The following is an 11,473-nucleotide window of genomic DNA, read 5'->3' on the forward strand; positions in this document are numbered from 1 at the left end:
AACTTATGATTTGACTAATGGAAATGTATTTTTTGTTGAATACGATATGTTTTTGATTGTCTTACTTTATTGTTTAGATATTTAGTTTGCCGTGTTAACTTTATATTATCTTGTTTGAGTTAATTTTCTCTTGTTTGTCCCTTAAGACATGCATGTTAATTGTTAACGTAAATAATGTTGTAAATATGAGATCATCAACAGGATTTGGGAGAGCCCACTAGATAAACCTCCTGGTTTCTTGGGCTCTCCTGCATGTATTTGATTGTACATAATTTCTTTTTATACCATTACTTTTTTTATGTGCGAAAGGACAATAAACAATAAACAATAAACCGAAAGGGAAATATGGCCTTTCCGTAACCTTTCCACATGTGTAAATGTCACGTTAATATAACGTGTTTCTTTCCGTAAGCTTTACATGGACATGATAATGTAAAGAAAGCATTGCGGTAATGAGTTAACTAGAGGCATCTCAAAGCCACACGATCTTTTTGATTATTATGGATAAAGTCCTTACCAACCTTGCGAGACTAAACATAAGCATTTTATATGCTTTTCCATCTTTGTTTTTACCTGAAATATTAGATATCTTCCATAATTTCGCTGCAAAAGAAAAGCGAAAAGAGAAGCGGAACCGGAGACGTCCGCACACAAGCCCCGAGCTGGGCGATTGTGAGCGGGGCGCCGGCTAGCCCGGGTCCACGTGGGGCCCGGCGCCAGACCACAGAAGTTAGCCCGGTAGTGCTAATTAACAGAAATGACTGCCAGACATTTTCCCACCATTATTATGCCTACTAATTTCTATGTTTATGTCTGGCTTTCCAAAACATACGGTTCCTTTCCTCGTTCTATAAACAAGCTTTCCGCCGACCGGGAGACATCTGCCCATACAGTATAGTCGCCGTCAAGCTACAGGAAATGATGCGTTTCCTTGTCTCTTTTACCGTCGCAAAGTTTTCCTTATAAATGACGAATATTTGTTGCTTGTAGTGATGAGTGCCATGTTTTACGAGAGCGGGAAATGCAACACAATCAGGCCTAGTCCTTTTATATCTGGCTTTTCAAAATTAAAGTACAAAATGTATTACGGTTCCTTTCCTCCTTCTATAAACAAGCTTTCCGCCGACCGGGAGACATCTGCCCCATACAGTATAGGCATCGTAAAGGTACAGGAAATGTCGCGTTTGCTTGTCTCTTTTACCGTCGCAAAGTTTTCCTTAAAAATGCCGTATATTTATTTCTTGCAGTGATGAGTGCCATGTTTTCACACTTATCACCTTCGCAGAGAAATCGCCGACTTGAAGGACGCGAGGGCGTCAGTACCACAAACTGTGCTGGCGCCTCGCCACACTACCTTCGCCGATGTGGTGGCTGACAAGCATTCCCAGTCGATCGTGCATCCCCCGGCAGCGAGGCGAGCCTCAGGACCTACTCAAGCACACGTCCTAGGTCAGGGTGTCGCTATCAAACCCAAGTCCCTGGTCCCGAAGGACCCTGCCCAGGCTTCTCGCTCATCGCCCCCCGAGGCCACAGCTCGGGTGTCCTCACAGCCCCCGACGAGGACGGGTTTAACGTGGTCAAAAGGAAAAAGAACAGATCCAGAGCAGTGGTTGGCACTGCTAAGTCTTCCACACTGTCTGCGATCAAGGCCAGGCCAGTCGAGATATTTGTCACGCGCCTGGGCCCTGACACCAAGTCGGAAGACGTCGAACGGTACCTGCACGACAACTTGTCGCATGACCGGACACTCTCCTGTACGAACCTTCCAACTAAGTTTGACTCCTACTCTTCTTTCCGGGTGTCAATTGAGAGCGAAGCTGTAGCTGAAATCCTGTCCGCGTCCTTCTGGCCGTGTGGTGTGCTCGTCAGGCGGTACCACGGTAGACGTGCCTCCTCCACCCCGCAACCAAGACCATGAAGACTGGCTTAGACACTTTAAATGTGACATCCTTTAACTGTCGTTCCGTTAAGAACTCTGTCCAAGCTGTCAAGGACTTGTGCCAGATTTCTGACATTATCCTTTTACAGGATCACTGGCTTCTGCCGAACGATTTAAACTTTCTCTCTAGTCTTGATAAGGACTTCTTAACGTATGGCACCTCGGCTGTAGACTTGGATAAAGGCATATTACATGGTCGCCCCTATGGTGGCGTCGCGGTCCTTTGGCGGAAGTCTCTTGGGGTAACCGTGAGTATCGTGAGTGACGATGATGATCGAATCTTAACCTTACGTATCAATAATGATGCGAACTTTGAACTTCTTCTGTTTTGTGTGTATTTACCAGTAGAATCTACTTGTAACATGAATATTTTCATTGACAAATTAGGTAAAATCGAGTCTATAATACAACAGACCAATGTGACTAACGTCTGTATCATGGGAGACTTTAATACGCGCCCAGACGGTATATTCTCCCCCTTGTTGTACACTTTTTGTCATGATAATAACTTCCATGTAAGCGACATCGACCTTCTCCCTGAGGATACTTTTACGTACCTTAGCGAAGCTCATGGGTCGACGTCGTGGCTTGATCATTGCGTCTGCTCCGATGCCATGTCTGCGAGTATCTTAGAAATTTGTGTTCTGTATGATTTTGTCTCATCCGATCATTTCCCTCTCCGGGTCTCATTTGACTGGACATCGGTCCCTGTGTTTACAAACACAGCGGGTGACGGAATTCCACCCCCAAAGAGATTTAACTGGGAACGTGCATCCCCCTCTGACCTGGCACGGTATCAAACTTGTGCCGATGCCCTCTTATCTGAAATCCAATTGCCAAACAATGCTCTTTTGTGTCAAAATCCTAATTGTAAGAACAATGACCACAGAACTTCTCTTGATAACTTTACCTGTGTTATAGTCGGAGCTCTCAAAAGTGCAGCTACGACATCCCTCCCCACAGGTAAATGTGGCACCTCCCACGCGATACCTGGTTGGAATTCTGTCGTCAAAGAGTACCATTCTGCTGCTCGAGATGCATTTTCTATGTGGCGAGAATTCAATCGACCGAGGCATGGGGCCATTTGGGACCTTATGAGATCAACTCGGGCAAAATTTAAACTCGCTTTAAGAGAGTGTCGACGCGCGGAGGCCCTTCACAGGGCAGATGCGCTCGCCTCTGGTTTGCATAAAGGGGGTCAAGTAGGCTTCTGGTCTACACTACGGTCTCAAAATGGCACCAAGCCTAACCTCCCCTGCAACATTGACGGCCACACTGGTACGGCTGATATCACTAGCATGTGGAGGCGTCACTACGACTCTCTGTTGAACTCTGTTGCTCCCAACGATTGTAAACAATCCGTAGATGACATAATTCACTCAGATATCAGCTATGACCCGGGAATGTCGGCACCCGCACCTGAGGTATTCGCAGCAATCAACAGGCTCCAGAACGGGAAGGCCTGTGATTCTGACGGTCTTTCAGCTGAGCATCTGAAGCATGCGGGACCTCGGCTTACGATTCTGCTCTCGCTTTTGTTTTCTGCTATGTTAGTGCACGGCCATGTCCCCCCGATCTTGTTAAGAGTAATTCTCATTCCGATAATCAAGAAACAAAACCTGAATCCTTCACTTAAGAATAATTATCGCCCCATTGCAATCTCCAGCCCCATTTTCAAATTATTTGAATCCCTTCTCCTCAGTCGCCTGGAGAAGCACTTATTTTCTCCGGCGAATCAATTTGGTTTTAAAAAACACCATGGGACAGACATGTGTATTTTCGCACTCAAAGAGATAATCTCTTACTTCAAAAGCCGAGGTTCTTCTGTATTTGTTTGCTTTCTTGACGCCTCTAAGGCATTTGACCGAGTTAATCATTTTACTCTGTATAAGAAATTACTTGATAGAAATGTACCCGTCTATTTAGTACGTATTATAGTTTACTGGTTTCAAATGTTTCAGAGTCCCTGTAAATCACCTTTTGTATGCCGACGACTTTTGTCTGATATGTCCCTCGGCGAAAGCGCTACAGAAACTTATTCATGTATGTGAGACTTTTGGTGCCGAAAATGATATGACCTTCTGTGACAGGAAGACGAACTGTATGTTTTCCCCTGTCACCGAAGCCGCTTGCCTACATGTAGTACGCCACCATCTGTGAAACTGTACGGCACACCACTGCCCTATGTGCTTTCGGTCACTCACCTTGGCTACCAAATTACACCGGACCTTTCCGACGACGATTCCATCCGTAATCAAACCCGCCAGCTGTACACAAAAGCGAACTCTTTAATCCGAACTTTCGGCAACTGTTCCGCTGAAGTTAAGCGTATACTCTTTGTAGCACATTGTTCCCCCATGTACTGCGTACAACTATGGAACAATCATAGCGCAGGTGTGTTGCAGAGGCTGCGGGTTGCTTACCATGATGCTTTCAAAATCATTATGTCTCAGCCTCGCTCCACTAGTAACAGCTTGTTCTTTGCCCAGTTGGGTGTCGACACCTTCGACGCCAGGAGGCGAAAGCTGACGCACTCTTTTGCGGCTCGCCTCCTGGCGTCCGGTAACGGCATCATCAGTTTGCTCCTACGCTCTGATGCCTTCCCCCGAAGTCAGTTCTGGCGTAGGTACTGCCAGTTGGTATGCAGACCTTAAATAGGCCCCGTTTCTTTTATCCCAGACACCGTATTTTTAAATTTATGTATTTTGTGTTGTCTATGTTGTATATGGGCTTTGCCTGAATCAAACAATAAATGTTATAAACAGGTGAGACAGGTGAGGGTAGTCATGTGCCTTCAGCCCTATAAAACACATAGAGAGGTACCAAACAGTACGTGAGGAGGCAGGACCGAGAGAGAGGGATACAGCGGACGTAAGGAATGAGGGGAGGGTATGATTGTTAAGGAACTTAAAAAAAAGTGCGGAATGTACTCTGATAATAGGTCGCCAGGTGGCGTCTTGGTGGCAACTGGACATAAGTGTATACACGGTCCGAAAGGTATGAAACAATGTCTATACTAGAAAATTAACATTTACAAAGCAAATGCATAATGTTTACCCTCGGATATGGTCTGCTTTGTTAATTCTTATTCAAACACATTCAAATGTGGTGATCATGACAGGATTCTAAATTTTAAAAGAATTGGAGCAAAAACGTTTTCCTTCGGTAAACATAATAAAGGGCTGAATTTGTCCATTTTGTATATTTAGACAGGTTAGTGGCTAATTTTGTTGTCTGCCATGGTAACATTCTGCTTAGCGCAGATATGATTATATAAGGAACAGTTTGGATGGAAGTTTACGATAGGTTGTCTTTAATTCCCACGTTGTTGTCATTTTAACATTAAGGTAGAGACGGACTTGGTTTACTGGTACGTTGAGAAATGCTTACAAACCCAAATAAATAGTATGGCAAGGGTCAAGCCTGATGCAACTTACATACGGTATCTATCCGGTACGGAAAATAACGGAAGGTGTTTTCTTTTGTAGAATAATCCGGAGTTGTTGCTGAGGAGGGTAGAACAACTGGAGAAAGCTCACCAGGCGGACGAGGTGCGGGATGCAGTACACCAGGCCCTCGACCTCGCAAAGGCGCCGTCACAGTTGAACACGGCTCTACTAATCCCGGCACTTCAGCGGTTGGAAGAGAAGGCACGGGCGTCCGGGCACGAAGACCTCCCCAAGTATGCTGCCACACTACGTCACGCTACACTGCATGCGGGTAATCTGATGTTAGGTGAGATGGTCCTCCGAGCCTTAGGATCAGACATCGATGAGGCTAAATTCGCGAAGGTCGCGCAACAGGGAGGTACCACTAGTAAGCAGCTTGTTCCACAGTCCCCTGTGCAGCCCCAGTTCTCTGTGCAGCCCCAGTTCTCTTTGCAGCCACCTCAGTTCATCCCGGCACAGCAGCCCCAGGTTCCACCCCCGCCACCGTGGTACCCTGCTCAGCAACCGCCAGTGTTCTACGGTACATGTTTCCACTGCAAGGCATGGGGCCACTCACGGAATTACTGCCCAGTGTTTAGAGGAAAAATGCGCAGTGGGTTCAGGGGACGAGGCCGTAAACAAAGATTGTAAATTAAATGGAAATACATGTTACATCTGACTAACTGTTGTGTCTCTAATAGACGTGTAGTCATGGAGTCCACGGATGATCTGGACCGGTAACATGGACAATGTGGAATAAATAAAATTGTTATTGAACATCCATACTTTGTGTGTCTCTTACCTGTGTGATAGTGTTGTGGTACACTACCATGCATTCGGTGTATATGATAAACTAGGCTACAAGTTAACATTGAATTCATCCTGCTATTTAGCTAAATAAAGACATATGGTGTAATACAAATAGTTATGAAAACTGGGCCTGACGCCTGGTATGAGCAAAAATATAACAATTTTGCCCATAATTATTGGCAGTAGATAAAATAAGCAGCAATAAGTTTTCTAGTTCTCCAACTATTAAAGTAAAGGTGGCTAAAGCAATATCACCCCTACTGTTTAAAATAGTCTATCTCTGAACCATGACGTTGATAAAGAAACGTTTGAATTTGTTATCATCCGGGGAAGGATGGTAAAATACATGTTCATGATAACTTTGTTCTTTTGAATATTATAACAAAATTATGGCGACAAATGGAAGCCGATACCAAAATACAAGAACGTGAGCCCTCCTCCCCCATTTACTCTTTTGAAGGGCCTTTGAATAACATGGGGAAGGAATAATAGGTCTTGATATAGTTCAAAGAGTATTAATATAGTCTTATCTTTCTGAAGAAATGAAACAAGGTTATGGGCACGAACAGATCGAATCTCTATGAACTTGCCTAATTATATAATCTATTGATACTTGTTGAGGTAAAATACTCTACAACGCACACCACTCTTAAACTCAGCACTATTTCGGGATGCATGCCGGTACTCTGGCTACCCTGGTCATTCTGAGCCAGTGGACCCCTGGGTACTGGTGGCGTCTCCCTCTGACTTCTGCACTCCTGACTCGCGCTTTGTTCATCTTTTAGCTGGCTTCTTGTGCTGAGAACCAAGACAGTCTGAAACGGAACGAGATCCGATGGGTAGACTCAGAGGGAAGGCCCACCAGTACCACGGGGCCGTTACCGTCAGCGGAGTTTGTGGCAACGTCAGACAACCCCATACAAGTGGCGGCAAATCTCATTAGATTCAGGGACCCAGATAGTTTTGTGGCAGGAGAAATACATAATCAGTATGCACTATGGGAGAAAATCGCCTCAGACCACCCCACTCACCAAACAGTCTGAGATTGGGTAAAGAATAAAGTCAACGTTAAGGATTTCATAACCCATTTTAAAGGAGAGTTTAAAGGGCAATACTATAACTGCTCGTTTCCACCTAGCGCACAATTTGGGAACAATAGCATATGTAGAAACTTTGAAGCCCTCATCAACAAGGAGATAACGGCTAGAGTACGCACGGGGGCAATAAGAGTGTGGGGAAAGTCGGGCAATGCCAACCACCATATCTGGTCATGCCCTTAACAGTGGAACCGACTAAGCCAAGATTATGTTGTGACCAGAGGTATCTATACTGTTGGATTAAAGATTGCCCATTTACTCTGGACACGTTAAGAGACATTCCGCGACTTGTGACAAAAGGCACATTCATGACATCTTCAGATGATAAGAGTGGCTATGACCATATATTGGTGACAGAGGACAGTCAGACAGTATTAGGTTTTCAATGGGGACAGCTGTACTATGTATGTCGGACCATACCATTTGGATTCAAGGGGAGTGGTTTTATCTATCAAACAACTGGTATGGTAGCGACCGCATATATTCGCAACTTAGGCGTCCCGGTCATGCAATATATTGATGATAGATTTATAACAGAGTTGTTAAGATGGATCAAGGATAAGTCTACAGTAGAAGACCGCATCAACCCAGCCAATGCGTCCATTTATATTGTATGTTATATACTAGTACAACTGGGCTATTTCCTGGGTCTTAAGAATTCCCAACTGATACCTAGACGATATATCATCCACTTGGGTATGGGATGTGATTCTATCCTGATGGCATTTGTGTTACCACTAGATAAGAAGGAGGTCTTTATAGTATTCAGGGAACACATACTGTCCCAGGAGAGCATTACGGTGAAAACGCTTCAGAAATGGGCGGGAAAGTGTACAACACTCACGTTAGTAGTACCAGCCGCTATGCTGTTTACAAGAGAAGCGTTTCTGGCCATTAGTAAGGCCCAGAAGTTAGGAGGCATGGTGCCAGTGACAGGAAATCTCCGTCAGGAGATAGAAGAATGGAGGTTCCTAGACACTTGGCAGGGTAGTCTCCCATGGCGAGATGAGAGACATGTTACTATAAAGATGTCGACAGACGCATCTAACTATAAATGGGCTGCGGTGATCCATTTGGAGAATGGTAGAACAATCCACCTAGCTGACTATTGGAATGAGAGTGATAGGGCCCTGCATATTAACGAGAAGGAAACGAAGGCGCAAGATATGGCCATAAAAGCGGGAAAACCGTGGCTAACTAATGTTAGAGTCTTTGCTCAGGTAGATAATAAAGTGCTGCACGCCGCCTGGGAGAGAGAGGGTAGTAGATCACAAAGCATGAATACTGCTATTAAGAATCTTTTCTGGACAACGGTTGACGCTAACATAGCCTTGACTCTCAAGTATGTCAAATCGTCTGAGAATCCAGCAGATACACCGTCTAGGTCCTTATCTAAGTCGGACGTTAAACTAGCTCCAAGACTTTGGCAAGAACTCCAACAAACCTACGGGGAAGACAAGGACACACAATTGATTTAATTGCCTTAGATTCTAATGTGCAAATGGACCGCCAGGGGGCTCTCCTGCGACACTACACATCTTGAGCCACTCCGCTTTCTGCGGGGGTAGACCTGTGGGCTCAAGACCCAAGCATAGATCATAAAACGGGTGCTAGGGAAAATGCTTATGTATTCCCTCCAATTGGCTTGATTTTCCCGGTTATCAGCTTTCTGCTTACGAAAGGAGCAACGTGCACAATTGTTGTCCGGCCTCGTCTCACACCCACCCCAACGTGGTGGCCGCTGTTATACCATCGGGCAAAGCACGCCCAGATCTGGCAAAGAAGGGTGACACAACTGCCTTACTCTACCCATCAAAGAAAGGGTTCGTCCCAGATAAAATGGGACTGAATTGGGACCTATGGGTCTTTCTCTGTTCAATTGATGAATGAAAATTTGCCGTTATATTGTTTCAGGTTAGAATCAAGTTGGTATGTACAGCGGCCCCCTTGTGTGAGAAGTGCAAGGAAGTCAATGACAGTGATTTTAAATTCTGCAAAAGTTGTGCTGCTCCAAGAAAAACCATGTACCAAACCACCCGTTCAAAAGACCAAACAAGAGGGATGGCTCCTATAGATGTACACAAGATAGATGATAGACTGGACAGCCTATTCAACACATCTTCTCACCGCCGGCACTTCAATCCTTTTTGTTAGAATTGCCAGTTTCCAAGTCTATGGAAAAAGCCTCTGGATTGTCTCTCACACAGGGCTATTTCTTTCGATCAACTTCGAGAGATGGTCTTGTGTTGGAAACACAATTTTCCGCTGAAGCTGCTTAGGCTAGGCTAAAGAAGTACTTAGAGATGGGTCTAGATGGAGGGGAAACATTGCACAGTTTCCGGACAGGAGCCTCCATTATATTGTCATTATTGGGAGTACCAACCACACACATTATGTCCCATATTGGCTGGAGAACGTTTCGAACGGCAAATCACTACATGCAGTTAAACACAGTGTTACACGTTAATCAGGCAGCGACAGCGTTAGCCCAAGCAGCAGTGCAGCGGACAACAGAGACTTCAGCCCCCGACATAGGCCAGTTAACTAAGATATATGAAGACTGTAACGCCCTTAAAGAGGCCAGTAATACTATATAATGACCCCACCCTGCCAATATAAATTCGATAACATAAACTACCAGACTTCAGCCTTGTTCTGGCAGCCGTTCAGTGTACATGGGGGGGGGCCTGTCTAAGACAGTTTAGCTTGCCAAGTAAAAAATTTCTCTTCAAGACACTTTAAAATGAGACATACACACATATATAAGAAGCTATATTCACGAGTATCCAGAAATATGAAGTATACTGGCTTGCCATATTCTGACTTGTAGCTTGAGACCTTGGTTGACAGTTACATGCCCAGTTCTACATATACAGAGCCTAAGTCCATACTGGTTTATCTGACTGCAAGTAGGCATCACATTTACAAGCCATATGTCAGACACAAAACTGCCAAAGCTAATTCAGTTGTGAGAAAGACAGATACAAGTAGACACTTTGAAAGTTTGATATAGCAAGGAAGGGTATTACATGTATATAGTAAGGGCGCCATATACATGTGCATGTATGTCATTGGATAAAACTTTGACAGGGCTGAGTTGAAAGTTGGAATTTGTTCAAGATTGATTTTTCGAACTGAAAGTTGCGATTTCCTTGCTTATGTGGCTTCGTAACAAGTATCTGGGTCATTCTGCCTTTTGAAAATGTTACACTGAAAACCAGTAGATGATAAAAAATTTGAATCTTTGAAAACTGACCAGTATGCAAATGCTCCTGCCTTTGTTCTGAAGGATAGACAGTCTAGGATTTTTATGAGTTTATGGGCCAATTCACTATTCAATCTGCTGGGAAGGTCACAGTGGGAGCACTTCCTTATTGTTTTTACCCAGGGTAAACGCGTAACGCTGAATTTAGGATGACAAATAATAACGTTTCACGATGAATATACTGATAACGCTTAACGTTGAATTAGAGCAGGCCGGCAACGATTAACGGTGAATTAAAATAGCCCATACCGGTTATCGAAAAAGGGCATGCAGGCCCTCATAATTGCCTTTATTAGAAAGTGTTGTTTTCTAAACTGACTGAGAACAATGTAGACCCCTGAAAAAGCTTTGTATGGCATGAAAAAATTTACAGCATTCCAGTTAGTAAATCGTTTTAAAACGGATGGTTTTTGGAGACTACTAAATAGGAAGATTTACATGTAACGAATACAGCGCCATTGAAAGGGGTTTAATAAAAGATATGTAAAATTCTAGTGTAGAAAAATAGGCTACGGACAAGTTATAGAGTGTGAAATAAAACCCGAAAATATCGACAGAGCGTGCTGAAAACGTCCGTTGAATAATATTTCTGTTCTGCAATAAATTATAGTTCTGCCTTGTTTTCTATAACCGAGAACAACTTTTGCCCTTGAAAAAGCTTTCTGTAATATGACATAGTAAATAGAATACTAGTATCATTGTACGCAACGTGTGAGTTGTATAATACGTTTGTACATGATGTCTGCCGACAGTCGCAAGCATCAATGCCCTATAAACCTAATCACTTCAACACATTACGGTCGTTCTGCAAGTAGATGCGAACTGCGAAGTGTGCCCGCTGCAGCCTGACGATGAATCCCTCCCCCACCGCGCGAGTTTCCGGGATAACCGTCTATGCTCGTGCCGTGTAGGTAATTATTGTACTTTTACATGG

At 44.2% G+C, this 11,473-nt stretch overlaps 1 pseudogene; it reads left to right on the forward strand.

Moving 5' to 3' along the window:
* The first annotated feature begins 1,854 nt into the window (after positions 1 to 1,854).
* On the forward strand, positions 1,855 to 4,856 carry LOC109483472 (annotated as a pseudogene).
* The last annotated feature ends 6,617 nt before the right edge of the window (positions 4,857 to 11,473 follow it).

This window comes from Branchiostoma belcheri, unplaced genomic scaffold, assembly GCF_001625305.1.
Source record: "Branchiostoma belcheri isolate BF01 breed outbred unplaced genomic scaffold, Haploidv18h27 scaffold644, whole genome shotgun sequence".
Lineage (NCBI taxonomy): Eukaryota > Metazoa > Chordata > Leptocardii > Amphioxiformes > Branchiostomatidae > Branchiostoma > Branchiostoma belcheri.